The sequence below is a fragment of the Cupressus sempervirens genome, chromosome 2 (assembly GCF_028749045.1).
Source record: "Cupressus sempervirens isolate cs-2001-9-10 chromosome 2, ASM2874904v1, whole genome shotgun sequence".
Taxonomy (NCBI): Eukaryota; Viridiplantae; Streptophyta; class Pinopsida; order Cupressales; family Cupressaceae; genus Cupressus; species Cupressus sempervirens.
Window position 1 is genome coordinate 399,557,425 of NC_143119.1, and position 20,898 is coordinate 399,578,322.

At 35.3% G+C, this 20,898-nt stretch overlaps 1 protein-coding gene and 1 long non-coding RNA gene across 2 annotated transcripts in view; both read right to left on the minus strand.

Moving 5' to 3' along the window:
• LOC149572822 (acyl-acyl carrier protein thioesterase ATL3, chloroplastic-like) overlaps positions 1–20,898 on the minus strand; it is a 140,759-nt gene that overhangs the window by 24,340 nt on the left and 95,521 nt on the right. The window lies entirely within an intron of this gene.
• LOC149572823 (uncharacterized) lies at positions 7,986–9,195 on the minus strand. The gene is made up of 2 exons (XR_016359982.1): positions 8,814–9,195; positions 7,986–8,587 (listed from the first exon to the last, which is right to left on the minus strand). It is a non-coding gene; the product is annotated as an uncharacterized LOC149572823 (long non-coding RNA).

The following is a 20,898-nucleotide window of genomic DNA, read 5'->3' on the forward strand; positions in this document are numbered from 1 at the left end:
TGTACGCTGAACTTTTATGATCAATATAAATGATATTTTTGTTGTGTGGCTGGGTTTTTCCCTTCATTCTAGAAAGGTTTCCCAAGATATTTCGAGTGTTAATTGTTTCAGTTTTGGCTCTTTCTCATTGTTATTTATCTTCTTTTATTTCTAGGCTCAAAACTTAACAATCTTTGGATCTTTTATATTTACCTAGAGATTCAGACTTTTCTCTTAAGAATGTGACCCATTTCATTCTAGAACAATCATCAATATATAACCTAAAATACCTTTCACCATTTAGTCCTCTGGTTATTGTGGGTCCCAACAGATCTGTATGCATTAGTTCCAAAGATCTTGTGTTTGAATACTCCTTATTCTTGAACTTGATCCTAGGTTTTTTTTCATTCATCATATCGTCAAAGCAAATGTGTTCCATCCTCTTGTGCCATAATCAATATTAACTTCTATGTGCAAATGACCTATTTCTCCCTCTAGTTTCCTTCAGGCAGTAGACATTGCCATTTGTCCTTATACCTTTTCCAACTAAAATTCTAAAATCTTTTCTGATCTCACATCCAGATCCATGAAACATAGGCTTGTACTCTTTACTACACATCTCATCTACACTCTAACAGATTTTGTCTTAGGCCCTTGACAAAATAAACATCACCAGTTTTATGCTTTCCATCAATAGATATAACTCCCTTACCACAAACAGGTGCAACACCTTTACTAGCAAATGAGACAGATCCTCCATCATACTTCTTGAGGTCAATTAACTTTCTTCTACCAGCAGTTATACAAATTGAACATTCAGAATCAACTATCCAGGGTCTAGGTTGTGTTGTCTTGCATGTAGAACATGCTTCACTATTGTTGATCTTCCACTATTTTCTGCAGCACACTGACTTTCAAATTTGCTAATACCATTCTCCTTGATAGCCAAAAACAGTACATCATCATTTGAATCATTTCCATCTTCATCTTCTGCTGAATGGGTCTACGAAACAAAAGCTCTTCTTACCCCTGACTCTTCTATTGGTTCTTTTATTTTTGTAATTTCTCCTATAACTATTCTTTCTCTCATTATCATCAGGCTTCTCAAAGTTATCTTCCTTAAAGGGCATTTAGAAGCATAATGACCTATTCTTCCACAATTAAAACACTTGAAGTGCAACTCGCCTTCGTACATTCTGGATCCTTTCTTCAGTCTTCTCACAAAGTTTTCTTCATCTGCATCGCAGTTTGCCTCACTATATCTTCAATCATTTATGCAGCCTTGAATGCAAGACCCTTCTTGTCATGTTGAGAATCTTCAAGTTCAACAATCTTAAAAAATAGAGACAGCTCCATTGAGCTGATCCAATGTATATTTATCCATATCTTGACTCTGATGAATAGCATACAGCAAGGGTTTGTCAGTTCTAGTCATAGTTCTCATCACTTTCCAGTGTCCACACATCATTGTTTCTATAGTTACACTAACACGTCTGATTCTACTTACAACCTCATCCATTCCATACAGGTGACCTTCAATGTTTTCATCTTCAAACATCCTTAGGGTTTCAAATTTATGCTTTAGGTTCAGTAATTTGATTTGCTTGATCTTCTTGTCTCCATATACACTGCTCAGCATGTCCCAAACTTCATTTGCAGTTTTGCAGGACATTGTTGTGACCTTTTCACACCATCGCCCAATTGCAAATGGGGACCCCCGCTTCTTGCTGTTAGTTGTAAGGCTTTGACAGTAGAAGTGTTGTCGCAAAGCTTAAAAGATTGAGGAGTGGTTTGGTGTTCAAGTCATTATAGTTGTGAATGTAGACAGGTGTATAAAGGTTGGGGCTCATTGAGGTCAAGTTAGGAAGGTTTGAGGGAAATTTCCTAAGTGTTGGGACATTTTAGCTAGTCAATTGGTCTGAAATATCAAAAAATTCGTGTTAATGGCAAAAGGACTTCAACATCCCTATGGAAATTCATTATTCATTCTTAAAATGTGTAAAATCCTTATGAAAATCAATTTCCACTTTAAAAATGCACTTCGACCCTATGAATAGAATTTCCACTCCAAAATGAGCAAAATTTGGATGGAAGGTGAATTTCCCTTTCCAAAATGCATAATGCCCAAGTTGAAATTTCCACTCCTCGGTATTAAAAACCAAGTCAAAAGGCTAAAAGTCCTTGTCCAAGTCATTTTTCCACTAGCTCTAGATCACATTGACTTCAGATTAACTCCACACTCAATCCATGTCAATCCATACTCAACTCAAACATCTGCATGCCAATATATATTAGCTTGATCATCCAAAACCACAACTAGGTCGACCATAGTTTTGATGAACTTTATTTACACAAAGTCAGCCACCATAAACACCCATACTCAATGCAATTCCCCGCAAGAGATAAACAAGACTCAAATACATAACACTCCAAGGCATGATCCACATCAACGTCTTAACACTTCCTCCATAGCATATCTGGACCAATAAGTCATTAAAAAAATCATCATAATCCACTAAGTTGGCTAGAGACCAACACAAACAACAATGTCAACCACAGAGCAACATCACTTCACATGTGGAGCAAACCAACATAAGATATATGAACTGGAACACTACACAAACATTAAGAACATGTTCATTAAACCACACACCCAAAAGCATCAATGCAAAGCATGCTCTTGATCATTCCTGACAACCAACTTCACTGTCTACAAACAACAAAACACAAAATTCAACCATTAAATTTTTGTAGACCTGAAAACATGATAGTTCAACATTCATAGGCCATACATATTAATTCAACAAATCATCAACTTCTTATGCAGAGCATTCTCTCATAAGGACTTCAGATACTCTTTCCTACGGAAACCAGTTTTCCATACTTTCAATCCTAAGTTGTCGATTTAGATTATGGTTCGGATGCGGGTTCGACATTCGGGTTCGAAATTCGATCAAAAAAAATTTGGGCTGGGTTCGGGTTCATTTTGGGTCCGTCCGGACAAGAATTTTTAAAAACACACACACACACACACATATATGATGCAGCAAACCAGTTCAGACACCACTATGCTAATCTAAAGCAATCTAACAAATTCAGCCACCACATATATTAATGATTTTGTTGGAATGGCATCACAAAATGTCAAAATATACCACCATATCAATGTTTTAGTTCAAAAACTTTAAAACAACAATGTCAAGATTACTAATCAGTAATCAGTCATAGACTCATATGTGATCAAATATCAATGTATCATCAAAAATCTTCAAAGAATTCATCATCATTAGGTAGTTGCCAATTAGAAGCACAATTAGTGTCACTACCATCAGCAATCTCAACCGTAGTCTCAATTGTAGCCTCAAGATCAGCTCCATCACAACTATGTATCTCAGAATCACCATCTTCAATTGCAAGTGCATCAAAATGGACTTCCAACTCTGTGGCCTCTGGTTCGACATCCCATTGTTTTGCCTCACCCTTTCTATATGTATTCTCTTTGTGAGTTGTAAGCCTCAAGTTTGAATGCACAAACACCAAGTTATCTTCTTTCTTCGAGTTTGGTCAATTGCATTTTATTGAGTGAATGAAGGAGCATGTGCTCCAAGTCCTCTCTGATGATAATGAACTAGAGACTTATCAAGATTAGCAATTTTACCAACAAAAAACTAGAAATTAGAATCTTAAGATTAAGAAACTTACCTATGATAAAATTTGATGGCAATGGGCTGCAAGTGTTGGTATCTTTGTCCATGGAAGTACCACCATTTATGTGCATCAGCATTGTTTTTGTCTTCAAGAGCATCAAGACCACAATCATCGATGCTTGCAAAACTCATAGATTCAGACCTCAGTGTAGGTCGTAGGTGCTCAGGAAAGAGTCTTTGAAAGGCTATCTTGTACCCTTGAGCATGTTGGGATAAGGTGACTCAGCCTTACCACAAATTATTGCTTTATTTGTGCTTTTTTGGAAAGTTGCTAAATGAAGCTGAATTCTTCCACAAGAAAAGACTTGGAGTAGAAAAATAAAAAGCTTCTATTTTTTGATGATTTATTCTCTTATGCTTTGTTTTTATGCAAGGGTTGTGCATAAGGAAGTTTCTAAAATAATTTGTAGATGCATTGAATGTAGACGCTTTAGAAATTGTTTCCTCTTATATGAAAACTCTATAAGTACAAAGCATTGTTGTAAAGAATTAAGAGAGAGATGAGAAGTTATTTGCACAGGGTTATGTTGTTGGATTTTCTCTAGAATGGAGCACGATGTAAATCTCCATGTGAAGGTTGAAAATGTATTGCAACTTGTTGCTGAATAATACATTAGCTTGATGGTTTAAACGGTGGGGTTTTTTACCTGGAAAGGTTTTCCCCACGTAAATCTGTGTTCTCTATTCTGTCTCATTCTTCTAGTTTTATGATTGTAGAATAATAATTTGTATGTCATAATACTGCTGAAATTTATTTAGATTGGTAAATTGCATTCACTTTCCTTTAAGGTTTTAATTGTGGGAAATCAACTATCTATTTCCGATTTTATGGCATAGTAGTATGCACTTGTATTTTCTTATTAGAAGTTGTTCAAGGAACTATTGGATACTAGATGTGCATACTAATCTCAGATTACTTTCTGGGGTGCTCTCATTTCCTTTCAATTGGTTCAAAGCTCAGTTTTATGAATTGCATGTTGCTTGCATGTGAAGATTCACAATGTTTCTGGTTCTAGATATTTCTTTTGTTAAGATTTCTTAGCTAGAATTTTTTTAAAGAAATGGCTAATAATTAATCCTTTGATGAGTGGAAGTATTGTAGTTGATTTAGTTTTTCAAGAGACAGCGGACATTTCTTGATGGATGGTGAAGACAAAGAAAATAGAGTTGGTCATGTTGAAATGACATTCATCTGGAGCTCTTGGTTGACAGCAGAATAATTCTTGATGCATGGGTATTGGAAGATGTCTCTTTTGTTACCTATAATGCATAGAGGTTATGGGGTTGATCGTTGGATGATCTAGAAGCTTCTGGATAGCCTATCTCTCTCAGATGCATGTACTAGTAGTGGTTGTGGAATTGGTCTACAAGTGGGCCTGGAGTTCCACTACTATATTTTCCTCTTGGATGCTTATACATGCATGGCTTGGATTCTTGTTCGTTGGATTTGAGGGGTTTATAGATTTTCCAAAAAGCTCATTTGTGATTATCCATTATTTTGGGTTCAATTGTTTGGTATTTTTTTTCAGACTTTGAGTTTTCCAGATGAGAAGTTGGTGTGGATATGCATGGGTGTTCTTAAACACAATGTTTTTGCAGGTTTTGCATGCTAAAATAAAAAACTTGTGGTTTTTTGTGGATCTACTGAAGAGTTATTTTCTTGACTCTTCTTCCTTTAGAGTGGTACCGGATGAGATAGTTGTAGTTCTACATGCATGCATTCTTTGTGCATGGTGAGAGGAGGTGTTTTTCTTTCTCTACACGGAGATGTTGGTACGTGATCAGTCACTCAACATTTTTGTGTGATGCTTTCTTGGATTCCTGGACTATGGTGCTCAATGTGGACATGATAGCAAATCAGATTTATGCTTGATTTGGTGTTTGAGTTATATTGTCTACATGATTATTCTATTTGATCTCATTTGTACATGTCACTAATGTGATAGTGGGTTTGCATGTTGCAATGATTGGATCTACAAGTTATGCAATCAGGGAAGGCCACCCATTTAATTGCAGTGGGATAACTTGGATGTGGATTGTCTATATCCACCAGATTTGATTCAGTGTTGCTGCAGACTTGTTAGCTGGTCTTGTTTGTGGTCACTTGTGCATTTGCGTGGTTGCTTTGGGATGAGAGGATGGATGAAATTTGAGTACTTGTATAGTCAGTTATGGAGTCCTATAGCACGGTAAATTTCCTCAGTGTTGAGATCTTGGTTTCACTCAGTGTGATGTGTGGGCCTGGATGATTTTAAGATTTGGAGAATGGTGTGTCATATGCTTAGATAGGTCGGTATCACATTTCAGTGGGAGCTTTGGTAGTGGCTGTATTTTTCCATCATATGGTGATGGATGATCTTCTTTAGTATTTCAGATGTTGGAGGATGCCTTAGATCCTGTTGCTATAGAAGGGTCTTTCACATTTGTTGTTTCACTAGTTGGAGATGGTATCTTCATGTGATTGGAGATGTTGACATCTTTAGGATTCAAGGGGTCCGTGGTAGTGTTGTTTATGCTTTTATTTTATTGAACATGATAAAAGATGATGAGGGAATGTGGAAGTGAGCAGCATCTTGATACATTTAACAGATCCAAATGACAGCAAAAATCATGGAAAGGAAAGACAAGAAGGGAAGGATATGGAGCACAATTATATAGATATACAGATAAGATACAACTATTACCATTAGAGCCTAATCGGATAAAACAGAATGGTGATCACAGAGCATATATATATATATATATATATATATGTTAAGGAGTGAATGAAATAAAGTTAAGCAACAACAAAAGACCTGGCATTAGAATTACTCCAAACATTGCATGGTATTTGGAGGAACAAGAACCAATTTAGGAAGGAAGGAACATTGATAAGGACTAAGGCAGTGTCTAAGAAGTAGTAGTAAGATCTGAATGGTAGCCAAACATATACTTCAACTAAATGATAAAAGATATATGAGAAGACGACTACAACGACCAAGTTCATATTCAGTAGATACACCCACCATTGCATGGTATTCGAAGGAACAAGCACCAATTTAGGAAGGAAGGAACATTGATAAGGACTAAGGCAATGTCTAAGAAGTAGTAGTAAGATCTGAATAGTAGCCAAACATATACTTCGACTAAGTGATAAAAGATATATGAGAAAAGGGCTACAACAACCAAATTCATATTCACTAGATACACCTACAAGATATGTTGCAGTAAGCCACATGGTGGATAATTAATATCTAAAGAGAGAGGACTGTATATAGTGAACGGGCTTACATAGTTGCAGACTTTAAGTGGAATTAGAAGTATGTAATTATATATATATATATATAACAAATCAAGTGTAGAGAACGTATACCAATTATACATAAGAGAATGTCATAGTCCTTATAGAGACCAAGTTAATCTTGGTATAGGGTGTTGGTTATCAAAACCGCAGATTGGAATCCTACGAGCCTTGCCTTTTCTCGGATAGGACTTCTCAATCAGTTCTGGCCAACGAACGGGAATACTTCTTGATTCTCCTGCATTTCAGGCTCCGCAACACCCAAGTGGGTGTACCTAATCTTGGATGAAACACTTAGATCCAAGATACTTAAAACAGACCAATTAGAATGCGAATGCAATGAAAGCTTTCAAAACGGCAAGAATTTTAGAAAGCTATTAAGATTGCAAATTTCGAATTAAGGCTAAAAGTAAATACTTGTATGAATGGTTTTAAATAAAATTGATTATTACAGAGGATTGCAACAAATGAATATATTATTTCCTCAATGGAAAGAAATGGAACAGTTGCCAGCATATGGATTATGAACTAGGAGTAAAAGACCAGTGCCTAATTAAACGGGCAATCAGAGTCAACATTACAAGTTGAGACGTAAAACTTTATAAAGTTCAATATAGTAAACTATAAACAAATTTAATAATTCAGACGCGACGGATCAATTATATGAATGCAATTTAAATTAGTCTAAAATGCACTTTAACTCTTGCAAAGACAAATTAGACATAAAGACGGAAACAATAAAATATTTCACAATATCTATGTTTATCAAATTTAAAATGCAATAATGATCCAGTCCACTTAACAAATATTAAAATATTTATAGAAAATAACAAAAAACACTTATAAAGGACACAACTTAATAAAAAATTAAAACTCTAATGCAAATAAATTAAATAAATACTTTTTTACTGATCCAGAAATAAAATCGTACTGGAGACACTCCTTACGGATGATCTATCCAATATAATTCAACTCCAGAATAACACAAGAATTTATTCCATAATTCACCATCCACAAGCTTAGTTCAAAAGGTCATTTTCTTTTCAAATGAAAAATATAATATAACATAGAGTATAGCGTAGGTAAAAAATTGAAAATATGAATATTGAATTGTCTTCTAAGTCTCTCCCCTCTTCTTGGCTTTTATATTTCATATATTTATAAACCCTCAAGAGGTGTCAGTCTGTTTTTTCTAAATCATCACACCTTTTCATGAAGAAAACTAACCAATAGTTAAAATTTTAATATGCATTATAACTCGCGGCGTATTCATCATTTCCTTCCCTTACGCGTAGACACCCAAGCCCCTACTTCATATTTGTCATCTTTTGCACCTTATGAAATTGAAAATATTTAACGAACTGGAGAAATCTACAGGCGGATAAATCTTCAGAATCCTCTTTTGGCTGCACGTCCAGATTTGGTATTTTTTCATATGATGTCCACCTACGCGTGAACCGGCATTCACATTCTTTTCCTTTGGCATCGAGAATCTCCAGCTATTTCATTTTTGAAGAATATCAAACATCCCGTGGTATCACCTCGAACTTCCTATGCGTCTGCCATTACTTCCGCTGGCAATCCACTTGGGAAGATGAAAACGTTGCTCCCAGCTTCATCCCTGCATAGAGATACAATACATTAGTGAAATGAAAAACGTCGATCTTACATATTCGAGCCCTCCTTATGCGGGTACCTGCTCTGCTCTGTTAATGGAGATATGAAAAATTTTCCGGATATATATCTTTGCATATAGACACAAAAGTGTTGCACGTATAAATTCAACCAAATCTTGTTGAGACAAAAATTGAGCAAATTAGACGAACAAGGGCAAGAATGGACATGACCTGCATATATCCTGAGGATGTACACACAATGGGTTGTCTAAAAACCTGATTCCTTTGTGGGTGTGCGTAAGACGGACATAATTCATTGAATTGGGTGAAACCAGGCTCTTTTTGTAGCTGATGACAAGAGAATGTGATCAACTGAGGTTAAATCACGTAATCAGGATGCTGAGATGTGGAGATTGAAGTAGTAATTACAAATCTTCAGAGCACTGGAATTATGAAAGAGCAAGCCTTTTGGCGGTCAATCTGAAAGTCATCTCTGTTCTTTACAAATGCATCATTGTTTGTCTTACAGGCCTACAACTTCTAAATCCAAACTGAGATAACTATTAGTCACGATTGAAGATAAATTGTCGAGTATGTTACACATACTGTGATTACATACCTGTTGTTGTCTTTATGACTGTTTGATAACCTGGTATATCAATTCAGACATCATACTCCTTTTATTGCCACTGCACATGAACATAGTTCTTGAATATTAAACATATATCACTGTTGTCATTCACGCATTATGATTCTTAAGCAAATATCTCTTTTTGCATATAAATCCATTTTAACACTTGTTTTTAATCAGTACTCTGTATTATTATTTCCAGCATTCCTCGATGTATTGACCATGGCTACTGTTGTTCAACCCCTCAAATCTATAAGCTCTCTTATTTTTTTACATTGTCTTCTAAGCAACAACAAATTTGTACCCATAGACAATCATACTAATTCTGTATCAAAAGAGTTATTCACATTTGATAGTTTCCTGAACAGCATGCATATAAGATGCCTGGAGATACATAAAGGCTTTCTGACGCATTGAAACCCCCAAACAAGGGTCAATGCGTTCCAAAAAAGGGTTGAACTAGAATCTACAAACACATGTGCGGCTCTGTATTTTCAATCTCTTCTATTTCTAATGTTTGTTTAGAATCATTTCTTCACTTGAGATTCCTCAAATTTCTTAACAGAATCAAAAAATAAATACATCACAGAATCATTCTTTCCCATATGTATGCACTCTAATCGATGTTGTTGTATGAACACTCCAGGTTATCCAGTGGCATAGCAAATATAGCTATTGCCTTTGCTCAATTGGACCTTGTATTGCTGGAAGAAATCATCTTGGAAATAATCTTGTGCTTAAGCTATCTAATTGCACATTATCGGTTTTATGTTCTGTAAATAAAGATGAATATTCTGACCTCTTCTCTGCAAATGTTTTATCTTTCTAGTTACTGTAATCAACACCTTCATATTCAAAATCCTAATTAAGGATATGCAAGAATGAATAGTGAGATATAGATATATCAAGTCCAAAATATACTAATCAGACTATATATGCAAGTGAATTCGAGATCTTATCATTCAAAATTGTTTCTGTCCAGTGAGCCCTGCATATGAATATAAATATCCGAACCCCTTCTTTTTCCATATTCATATTTGTTCATTCTTCAAGATCGAAAAATGGAGACTATAATTTTGGGCTCCATCAGAGGGCATCCAATTATGAATGTCAAGTTTCTCATAAAGAGAACTAAGAATCTATAGGGCATTCTTAATTGAATGTTGGGATCCCAAGTTGGAACCCAAAGAGATATTTGTAGAGAATCTCTGGAGACAATATATATTGTAGTGGTCAAACATATGCATATGTCAAAGATAAGAGACCTGGTAGAGGTGGGATCTCTACCAAGGAGTGTTACTAGAGATCCCAAAGAGGCCTAAGGGAGAAGCTATTTCTATGACAATTACCTAATTGAGACATAGTTCTCACTAGAGGGTTAGGTGATTGGAGAAAGGATCTCTCCCGAAGGATTAGGAAAGGTAGCCTGGGTAGTATTTAGATTAGTATTTACTTAAATCTAATGTTGCTTATATGTTTTACATACAATTTTCAATATTGTATTGACGAATAGTTGTAGGTTACAGCTTTCGAACCTAATTAGGAAACAGGGACATCATAGTGGTATCAGAGCATGATCTTGCCATCCTATATGCTTCAAAACTATTCTAAAGAATGGGAACATATATACTTGTATAACCAAAATTAACAATAAGAATATATCTATTTATAAGAGTGAATAAGGTACAATATGAACATGGTTTTGGGGAATCTCAACTCAAAGAGATGGTCAAAATATTAGTTCCCAAAGCACGGAAAGAAACATGTCCCAAAATTTTATCAACCAATTTTATGAAACATAAAAAGAATAATTACTCGAGGACAAGCAATTTTGGGAGGGTAGGATTGTAATATTCCCCTAATAATGGAATTTAATTATAATAGTCTAAATAAAAATATATAAACACTTCAAAATCGTAAGAGACAGTAATTATAATATAACAAAGTTATTAGTAAGAGACTACGATAACTTTAAGATACTTAATATATATATATATATATATTGGACATGAAATAAACATAATGGATAATATTGAATAATATTATTACATTTCATAGATACTCAATATAATTTAACTAACATTTAGTATTTAATATAACAATCAAAGAGTCATCTCCCCTCGATGAAGGGACACGAACAAATTCAGGCCATGTATATAACAAGGATGGTAAAAGAGGAGAGGGGGGAGGAGAATAGAAAGATATGGATGGAAACCTATCTAACGCAGACAACCGAATATCATAAGGGTTGAACATTAAAAGCATAGAAGAGACAAGAATACGTAGCTGGCAACGTGGAAAACAATAGAGCCCAATGTAGAAGGCATGAATGGAGAACAGAACGTAATCAAAATACAAATTCATAAGTGGCACAATTACACCCGACAGGAGCCATGTCAACCCTCAATTCATCTCACATTAAAGACAAGTAAAGTAGAAACTTTGAGAAGGGTATCATCTGTGACGACATAGATTCTCACTCTATCACGGTGGAAGACCCATTAATGCAAGAAAGGGGATATGATCAAGTATGGCTTTGAATCTGCACTACGATTGCATCAACACTTCCAAATATAGCTGCAAATTGCCATTCAAAACACATCTGGAAAAATCACAAATAGGGCCGCATGCTACAAGAAGCATATATGAATATGTGAAGTCATCGTTGAACATGATAAAAGATGATGAGGGAATGTGGAAGTGAGCAGCATCTTGATACATTTAACAGATCCAAATGACAGAAAAAATCATGGAAAGGAAAGACAAGAAGGGAAGGATATGGAGCACAACTATATAGATATACAGATAAGATACAACTATTACCATTAGAGCCTACTCGGATAAAACAGAATGGTGATCACAGAGCATATATATATGTGTGTATGTGTGTGTGTGTGTGTTAAGGAGCGAGTGAAATAAAGTTAAGCAACAACAAAAGACCTGGCATCAGAATTAATCCATACATTGCATGGTATTCTGAGGAATAAGCACCAATTTAGAAAGGAAGGAACATTGATAAGGACTAAGGCAATGTCTAAGAAGTAGTAGTAAGATCTGAATGGTAGCCAAACATATACTTCGACTAAGTGATAAAAGATATATGAGAAGAGGGCTAAAACGACCAAATTCATATTCAGTAGATACACCTACAAGATATGTTGCAGTAAGCCACATGGTGGATAATTAATATCTAAAGAGAGAGGACTATATATACCGAACGGGCATACATAGTTGCAGACTTTAAGGGGAATTAGAAGTATGTATATATATATATATAACAAATCAAGTGTAGAGAATGTATACCAATTATACATAAGAGAACATTATAGCCCTTATAGAGACCAAGTTAATCTTGGTAGAGGGCATCCAATTATGAATGTCAAGTTTCTCATAAAGAGAACTGAGAATCTAGAGAGCATTCTTAGTTGAATGTCGGGATCCCAAGTTGGAACCTAGAGAGAGATTTGTAGAGAATCTCTAGAGACTATATATTGTAGTGGTCAAACATCTGCATACGTCAGAGATAAGAGACTTGGTAGAGGTGGGATCTCTATCAAGTAGTGTTACCAGAGATCCCAAAAAGGCCTAAGGGAGAAGCTATTTCTATGACAATTACCTAATCGAGATGACAATTACCTAATCGAGATATAGTTCTCACCAGAGGGTTAGGTGATTGGAAAAAAGATCTCTCCCGAAGGATTAGGAAGGGTAGCCTGGGTAGTATTTAGATTAGTATTTGCTTAAATCTAATGTTGCTTATATGTTTTACATACAATTTTCGATATTGTACTAACAAATGGTTGCAGGTTACAGCTTTCGAACCTAATTAGGAAATAGGGACATCACAAGATGGTAGTGGGCTGATTTCCTGAAATGGGGAATGGAGTTGTTTGATCTTCTTTGAGAGGCTTACATCTATGTAAATTCATGATATCATGTTATGTTTGATCTCTTGAGGTTGAACAGTTTTGGATGTTGTTGTGGCTTTTCTCTTGGGGTTGTGACTCATATCATACTTGGCATAGTTGACATTTGAAAGTGTTTGTAGAAGAACATTCTACATGCTTATGATTTGTAGTTTCTTTCTTTGGTCTTGATTATCTTCTTGGATATTTTGGTTCACATAACCTTATTTTTGAGATCTGTTGGAGCTATGGTGGTCACTCTTTTGTGGTCATTTGTTATCACTTGTACTTCATTGTTTTTTGTGATGACATGGTGGTGCATTTATCTCTTTTCTTTGTTGGATGTGGAGAACTCGAGAGAGTTGTGGTGACTGGATGAGAGAGATGTTTCTCACAGTGTTTTTGCTACAAGATTTGCATGTCTTTGTGGATGGTCCTTGGTACTACATGGTTGCACTTTCTTTGTGTTGTTATCAGTAGACTCAATATGCTTTTGATTTTTCAGATTCAACATTACCCATGCAATGGGAGTTCTTGTATGTGTTTGGTCTTCATTGACTGGTTTGCACATAGAGCTTGAGGTTGCAAGTTCTGGGTTGGTTATGTTGCTGGCATGAGTTTTATAGTATGGGATACCTTTGAGGTATGGGTGATTGGCTGGGTTAGCATTTACTATGGATGCTATTTTCAATCTCATGGGTTTATCAATTAGATTGGACCAATAAGTTTGGTCGTTGTTCTGGCTGATGTTTTTCCTTGTTTTCTAGAGGATGACTTCATAGTTTTGTTGGGCTAAGAAGTTTTTTTTTTTAATTTATACTTCTATATAGTTCATGAGTAGAGTGGAGTGGTGGCATTGTGTGTAGCCTTTGTAACCACATGGATCTTATGCTTGTCTTATTTGGACAGGTGTCTAGTTGGAGCGCGAGGGCATATGTTATGATTAATGTTGTTTCATGGATGGCTGTGATGATATAGTTTCATCAGTTTGAATCTTGTAAGGTCTTCGTCAAGTGGGAGATTGTTGGAATAAGGTGACTTAGCCTTACCACAATTTATTGCTTTATTTGTGCTTTCTTGGAAAGTTGCTAAATGAAGTTGGATTCTTCCACAAGAAAAGACTTGGAGAAGAAAAACATAAAGCTTCTATTTTTTGGTGATTTATTCTCTTATGCTTTGTTTTTATGCAAGGGTTGTGCATAAGGAATTTTATAAAATAATTTGTAGATGTGTTGAATGTAGACGCTTTAGAAACTGTTTCCTCTTGTATGAAAACTCTATAAGTACAAAGCATTGTTGTAGAGAATTAAAAGAGAGATGAGAAGTTATTTGCATCGGGTTATGCTATCGGATTTTCTCTAAAATGGAGCAAGATGTAAATCTCCATGTGAAAGCTAAAAACGTATTGTAACTTGTTGTTGAATAATACATTAGCTTGATGGTTTGGAGGGGTGGGGTTTTTTACCTGGAAAGGTTTTCCCCACGTATATTTGTGTTCTCTATTCTGTCTCATTCTTCTAGTTTTATAATTGTAGAATAATAATTTGTATGTCGTAATGCTGCTAAAATTTATTTAGATTGGTAAATTGCATTCACTTTCTTTTAAGGTTTTAATTGTAGGAAATCAATTATGTATGTTTCCACTTTTATGGCATAGTAATATGCACTTGTATTTTCTTATTGGAAGTTGTTCAAGGAACTATTGGATACTGGATGTGCATAGTAATCTCGGATGACTTTCTAGGGTGCTATCATTTCCCTTCAAAGCAACTTCAAGATCTTTGTATGGGGGAACTCTAGTGGTACTCCCCTTGAGGACAGATTGGCTATAGAACCTAGGGCTCAATGCAAAGGCAAGCAAATGCAAAGGGGTAGTCGTTTTGTTACATCTCTCTACCATGATTACTTGTAGCTCCTTGAAGAAAATTTCCTTGTGATCTTGCTCTTTCTCATTTATGATATTTCTAATGTCCTCAATCATGGAGTCAATGCCATCATATACCTCACCCAAGCAAGGCCTATCCATGTCAGCATATCAGATCATGCTCAATATAGGCTCGGTGTTCTACATAAGGTACTCAGCACGATCCCACCAAGATTCATTCAGTATCAATCTCCTTATGGCAGCTGCTTTGGTACTATTAGATTGCCTCCATACGCTCCAATTCACACTAGTTACCATTCTAGTCAATGCATCTTTAACCTTGATAAGGCGCCTCAAAACAATAGTGTTGGAGGCGAAGCGGGTCTCAACAACCTATTTTAAAATCAAAATAGTAATAGATTAAAAATTTGAAAACATAGCAAGTATACTTAAGTGGCTAGATTTCTAAAACATGTTTAAATTTTAAAACAATTCAACTTACCTTCAAGAGCTCCAGTTTCGAGAATTGTCTGAATATGGCTTACGTCATATGGTGGTTCCTAGCAAACATTTGGATCTCTTGTGCCTCTTCATACATTTTTTTATCCACTCAACCTTAGCACCGATTTTTTGCAGCATTAGGTTGAGTGAGTGCACATCACAAGGTGTCCAAAAAATGTGTTCATACCGCTCCTCAACCAATAAGCCGACAACCCTACAATTCTTTGCATTGTCAGTTATTACTTGAACAACAATCTAAGGGCCAATTTACTCGATAGCTTGGATGAGAATATTTGCAATGAAAGGTCCATCCTTTACCTCTCCTTCACAATCCATAGCTTTCAAAAATATTGCACCTCTTGTAGACAGTGCAATAACATTCACCAAAGGAAAGTTCCTTGCTCTTTCCATCCATCTGATACTATTGTCACGCCTATTTCGACCCATAAATCAATGATGGGCAACATGGCATTCTCTACACGAGCCACCTCATCATCTAATCAAGTGGTGCGTATCTTCTCATAACCAGGGCCCTTGAACCCGGTTAGAGCCTCATTTACTGCCCTCACCATGTATTCCCAATACAATGAGCGAACAACATTAAATGACAATCCATTTGCATAAACGAGTCTAGCTAAGGCTTGATCAGCAATGTCTCTAGCTTCATTTTGGAATGAGGATTCCAAGGGTCCCACTGCTCTCTTACTCACAATTTGTTGTTGAGGATGCAAGAATGGATGGCCTTCTACAAGTGGTTTTGTAGGAGTGGTAGTTGAAGACATAAATAATACTTTTCCTTCCTTTAAAGGCCTACCACTTTCCAATGGATGTGAAGAATTTTCCCTCCCAACAGCTTCCTTTGCTTGCTTTTGTTCTTGAATGTATTTGTTTATGATGTGATTTGGAAGGAAAGATTTAGGTAGCACTCTGTTTACTCTTCACTTCCTAGTACAAAATTTGATACCTTTTGGAGGAATAAAGCACAAATGTGCTTTTACTGAGCTACTAAATTCCTCTTTGTAATGGCTACAAATCCACACAACCTCCTCCACCTAGCATTGGTCGAATCACTTGCACATGTTTTCAAAGAGGGTCTATCGAATTTGAAGTTAGGGTTATTGGCAATAGAAGCACTTGCAACCATGGTAGAGTCTACAAACAAATAAACATTGAACAAGTTACAATAATGAGAAGAGATGATTCAAGAAAATAAATGTAGGTCCTAAACAAATCAACAAAATCATTATAATAAATTAAACAGATTTAAAAACAATTTAAAAACTTTTAAAAAAATACATTAAAAAAATTTAAAACAATTTAAAAACTAAAAAAAATACATTAAAAAGCTTTAAAACAATTTAAAAAGTAATAAAATTTTAAAATACCTATACTGGTTCGAACGTTGGCTGTGAGGTTCACGTTGGCAAAAGACCAAGGGGAATGCTCGAGTTTGAATGCTCAGCCTCTCTCACACAAACACTCGGGCCACACAAACACACACAAACACTCAGGCTGCAATCCTTGCAAACAATTATATAAAAGTGTTGTTCAACAAACACTCAAGCTGCAACTCCTCCAAAAACGGTGCTCAACACAAAAGCCTCCAAATTTTCAGCAAACAAACGCCTCCAGATTTGCTGCAAAAAAAACTTTGAATGGTAGATTTGTTGCACACTCACTCAAATGCTAGAAAGAATTAAATGTTACAAAACGCTGCAAACAAACGCATTATAGTGTGAAAGCCCAAAACATGGTAGTTTAGGTTTGAAAATGTTGAAAAGTCAACACGTTTTTTTGGCGTTTTCTCAAATTCGTTACCATAGTTCTGAGAATTGCTTGCAAATTGCCAAAATCGCCAGTTTGGCAATTCGATTCAAGCTTGAGGATTTTTTTGGAGTTGTGAATTGGTTCAGCTGATTTTTTGCAAGGAATCATCAATTCATGTGATTCATGTAAAAAATCGCCTAAATCGGCTCCAGAAATCAGTCGCGCAACAAAAGGTGAACTTGTTTTTTAATTAAAACACTTTTTTTTTGTTTTTTTTTTTGCCTTTCCTCTTTGTTTTAACCCTAAAGGGCCTTCTAATTGTTAAGCATGAGTAGAAGAGAGGAAAAGTGAGAGAAGAAGAGAAAAGAAAAACCACAAGTTTCCAACCAGAGAGATCAAAAGTCCATTTGGGGAGGCCATAAGATTGCATTGAGAGCATTAAGGAGTCAATAGCAACACTCCTCAACTCATTTGCAAGAGGTAAGTGTTGATTGTTTTTTGCATGTTAGTGATTTATGCATTTTTTGTTAAAACTTTTTTAGTTTTCATTTGCAAATCTTGAATGTTTTTAAGTTTTACTAAATTGCAAAGTAAGTTTTGTTGTTTTGTAACTTTTGTTTATTAGTTTGAAACTTTGAGATTTTACTTGAATTTTCTTATTGCAACAGCCTTAACTTTCATTTTCCACAATGGGTGAAAAAGATGAATGTTGGAAATATATTGAAGACTTTCCTAGAAGAAACAAATTTCAAACGAGATGTGTGTTTTGTAAAGAAATAAATTCAGGTGGTATTTATTGATTCAAATACTACTTTGCTACTATACCTAGACATGATATTACAATTTGCACTCAACAAACTGCTGAGGCAAAATGCACTTGTTTAGTGGCATTAAAAAAATATAAACAAGATAAATTGAATAAGAAAAGGCAGCTTGAAGGGTTAAGGGCTATTGGCTCCCATGCTCCCGTAGCCGCATCAGAATCCGCATTCATAGGTTGTGTTGGGGAGGGTTCTTCCAGGCCTCCTTTCTATAGCAACCTAAAGTGCCGAAGAACAAATTGGATAGTTACTTTGTGCCCCGCACTACTCCTGGCTCACAACCCATACTTGAGGGCATGGGTTTGAACAAGGAGATTCATGATGCTACCAGAAAAGAAATTTGCAAATTTTGGTATTTTTGTAACATTCCATTTGTTGCAGCCAGGTAATTGATTCCTTTTTCTCTGTATTTCTTAAGGTTATAAGTAAAATTTTAATTATATCTACTTATTTTATGATTCATTAATTAATCATAGATTCACTTTACAAGCTTACATAATGATTTGTCATCTAAATTTCTAATCATAATCTGTTTGTGACAGGGCTCCTTATTGGCAAAGCATGATAGATGCAGTTGCTATTTATGGTCCAAGGTTTAAAGCCCCAACTGAGGCTAAGTTGAGTGGATACCTCTTGGATGAAATGGTAGAGGATATGAAAGCTAAGCTTGAGGACCACTGAAAGGGGTAGATCAAAAAGGGTTGCACCATCATGACTGATGGTTGGACAGATAGGAGGAATAGAACACTCCTCAATTTTCTTATTCCCTGTTGAGGTGATTGATCATTCTACTTTCCTACATACATTGCAAATTGTGAATCGTGATTGAATATTTCAAATTTTGATTTGTTGATTGTTAATTTGTGGATGATCCATGATAATTCTTTGTTTTGTAGAATATACCATGTTCCTCAAATCCATTGACGCTTCCGCTCATATCAAAAACGCCACATACTTATTTGGGGTTATTGAGGAAGTCACAACAGAGGTAAGGGAACAACATGTGGTGCAGGTGGTGACGGATAATGCAGCAAGTTATGTTGTTGGCGCTGCAGGTAAACTTTTGACTTTTCAAATTTTGAAAATAAATTTATTTCAATTTTAAACTTTTTCTAATTCTAAGTTTCCTAAGATATTTGAATTCCTAATTAACTTAAAATTGTTGTAGGTAAACTTTTGATTGAGAGGCACCCCACCATATTTTGGTCTCCTTGTGCAGCACATTGCCTTGACCTCATGTTGGAGGAAATTGGCAAGCTTGAGTGGGTCAAATCATGTGTGCCTCACGAGGTTTGCCTCAAATTTCATCATTGCACTCCTTGTTGACATCAAGGGACGATTTAAAGAGCATGTTTGTTGGGCGGGAGTAGATTACATCTTCCTATGCTACGACCACTATAGGGGTAGATGTGCTGAATTACATCTTTGATGATGATGGTCTTTGGAAACCTGCAAAAGAAATCCTTAAGGTAAATTTATTGCAATTTAACATTTAATATTTAATATTTATTATTTAATTATTTAATGATTTGGTTTTACTTTTAGTTACATTATTTTATATTTAAGTTTTGATTCAAATGTTTTTTAACAGTATATGCAGGTCATCGAGCTTGTTGTATCTCTCCTACAAACTACTGATGGAGAGAAGCCCTTTATGGGCTACATGTATGAGGACATGGATAGGGCCAAGGAGACCATTAGAGCCCAGTATGCAAGAGTGCAGGAGAAGCATAGTTTAAAAAATCGGTGAAGTATCACCAGTATCGCAATATTTCGCTAAAGCAAATAGGGTACGATTATATCGCTATAAATATCCGCAACAGTATTCACCTAAAAACCACAGCAATTTTTACCTAAAATCTTGCGCAAAATGCCGAAAAAATCAGTCAAATGTCGTTGGCAAAGTCGGACGCTTTCAGGTTTTTCATTTTAATATGGTATCTTCGTTTTTTTTTTTTTTGTTTTGGATGAGACCTATGGCAAAAGAGCATATTGACGACCAGAATAGAAAAGGAGATGTAACTATATTAAATTTCAACAAAGACTTGGGTCTTGGACAAGGTTATGAATCATAGTATAACTATTAAATTTTCATATATTTGTTAATATATGTAAAAATGAATTTTAGTATTTATTAATATAAAATAATATATTATTCCAGCTTGTTATTTAGTATTTACAATTTTACTATTTTTTAATTTTTAATTGATTTATAAAAATGTTAAATAGATTCAAAATTAATAATAAATATATTTTAATAGATTTGTAATTGATTTGAATAGATTTATAATAATATTTCAATTGATTTATAACACATTTTATTATTTTATAGATTTATAATTGATTTTGAGTAGATTTATAAAATAAATTGGTGTATGTGTGCATTTTTTTAGAAAATTGCATATTTTCAAATGTTCGATAAAAGTGCCGATTTATTGCCGAATTTTTCACCGAGTTCTTGCCAATTCCCAAATTTTCTAAAATTTTGGCCCGGCCAAGAAATTGCTGAAACCAAAATTCTCAATTATGAGAAGTATGCCCCTATTTGAAAGATCATTGATAGGAGATGACAGAATCAACTCCACTGACCCATCCATGCAGCAACTTACTATCTGAATCCGGCATTTCGTTTCCGTCCTGACTTTAAGGCGGATGATGAGGTTCTCACCAGCTTATATATAGTGATGTAGAGGTTAAGTAGTGACGAGGATAGCACAATTGCAACCATTGAGCTAGACAAGTTCAATAATAAAGAAGGGCCAATTTTCTCTAGCATGATGGCCATAGATGCTTGGACAACAATATAGTTAGGTAAAAATAATATATT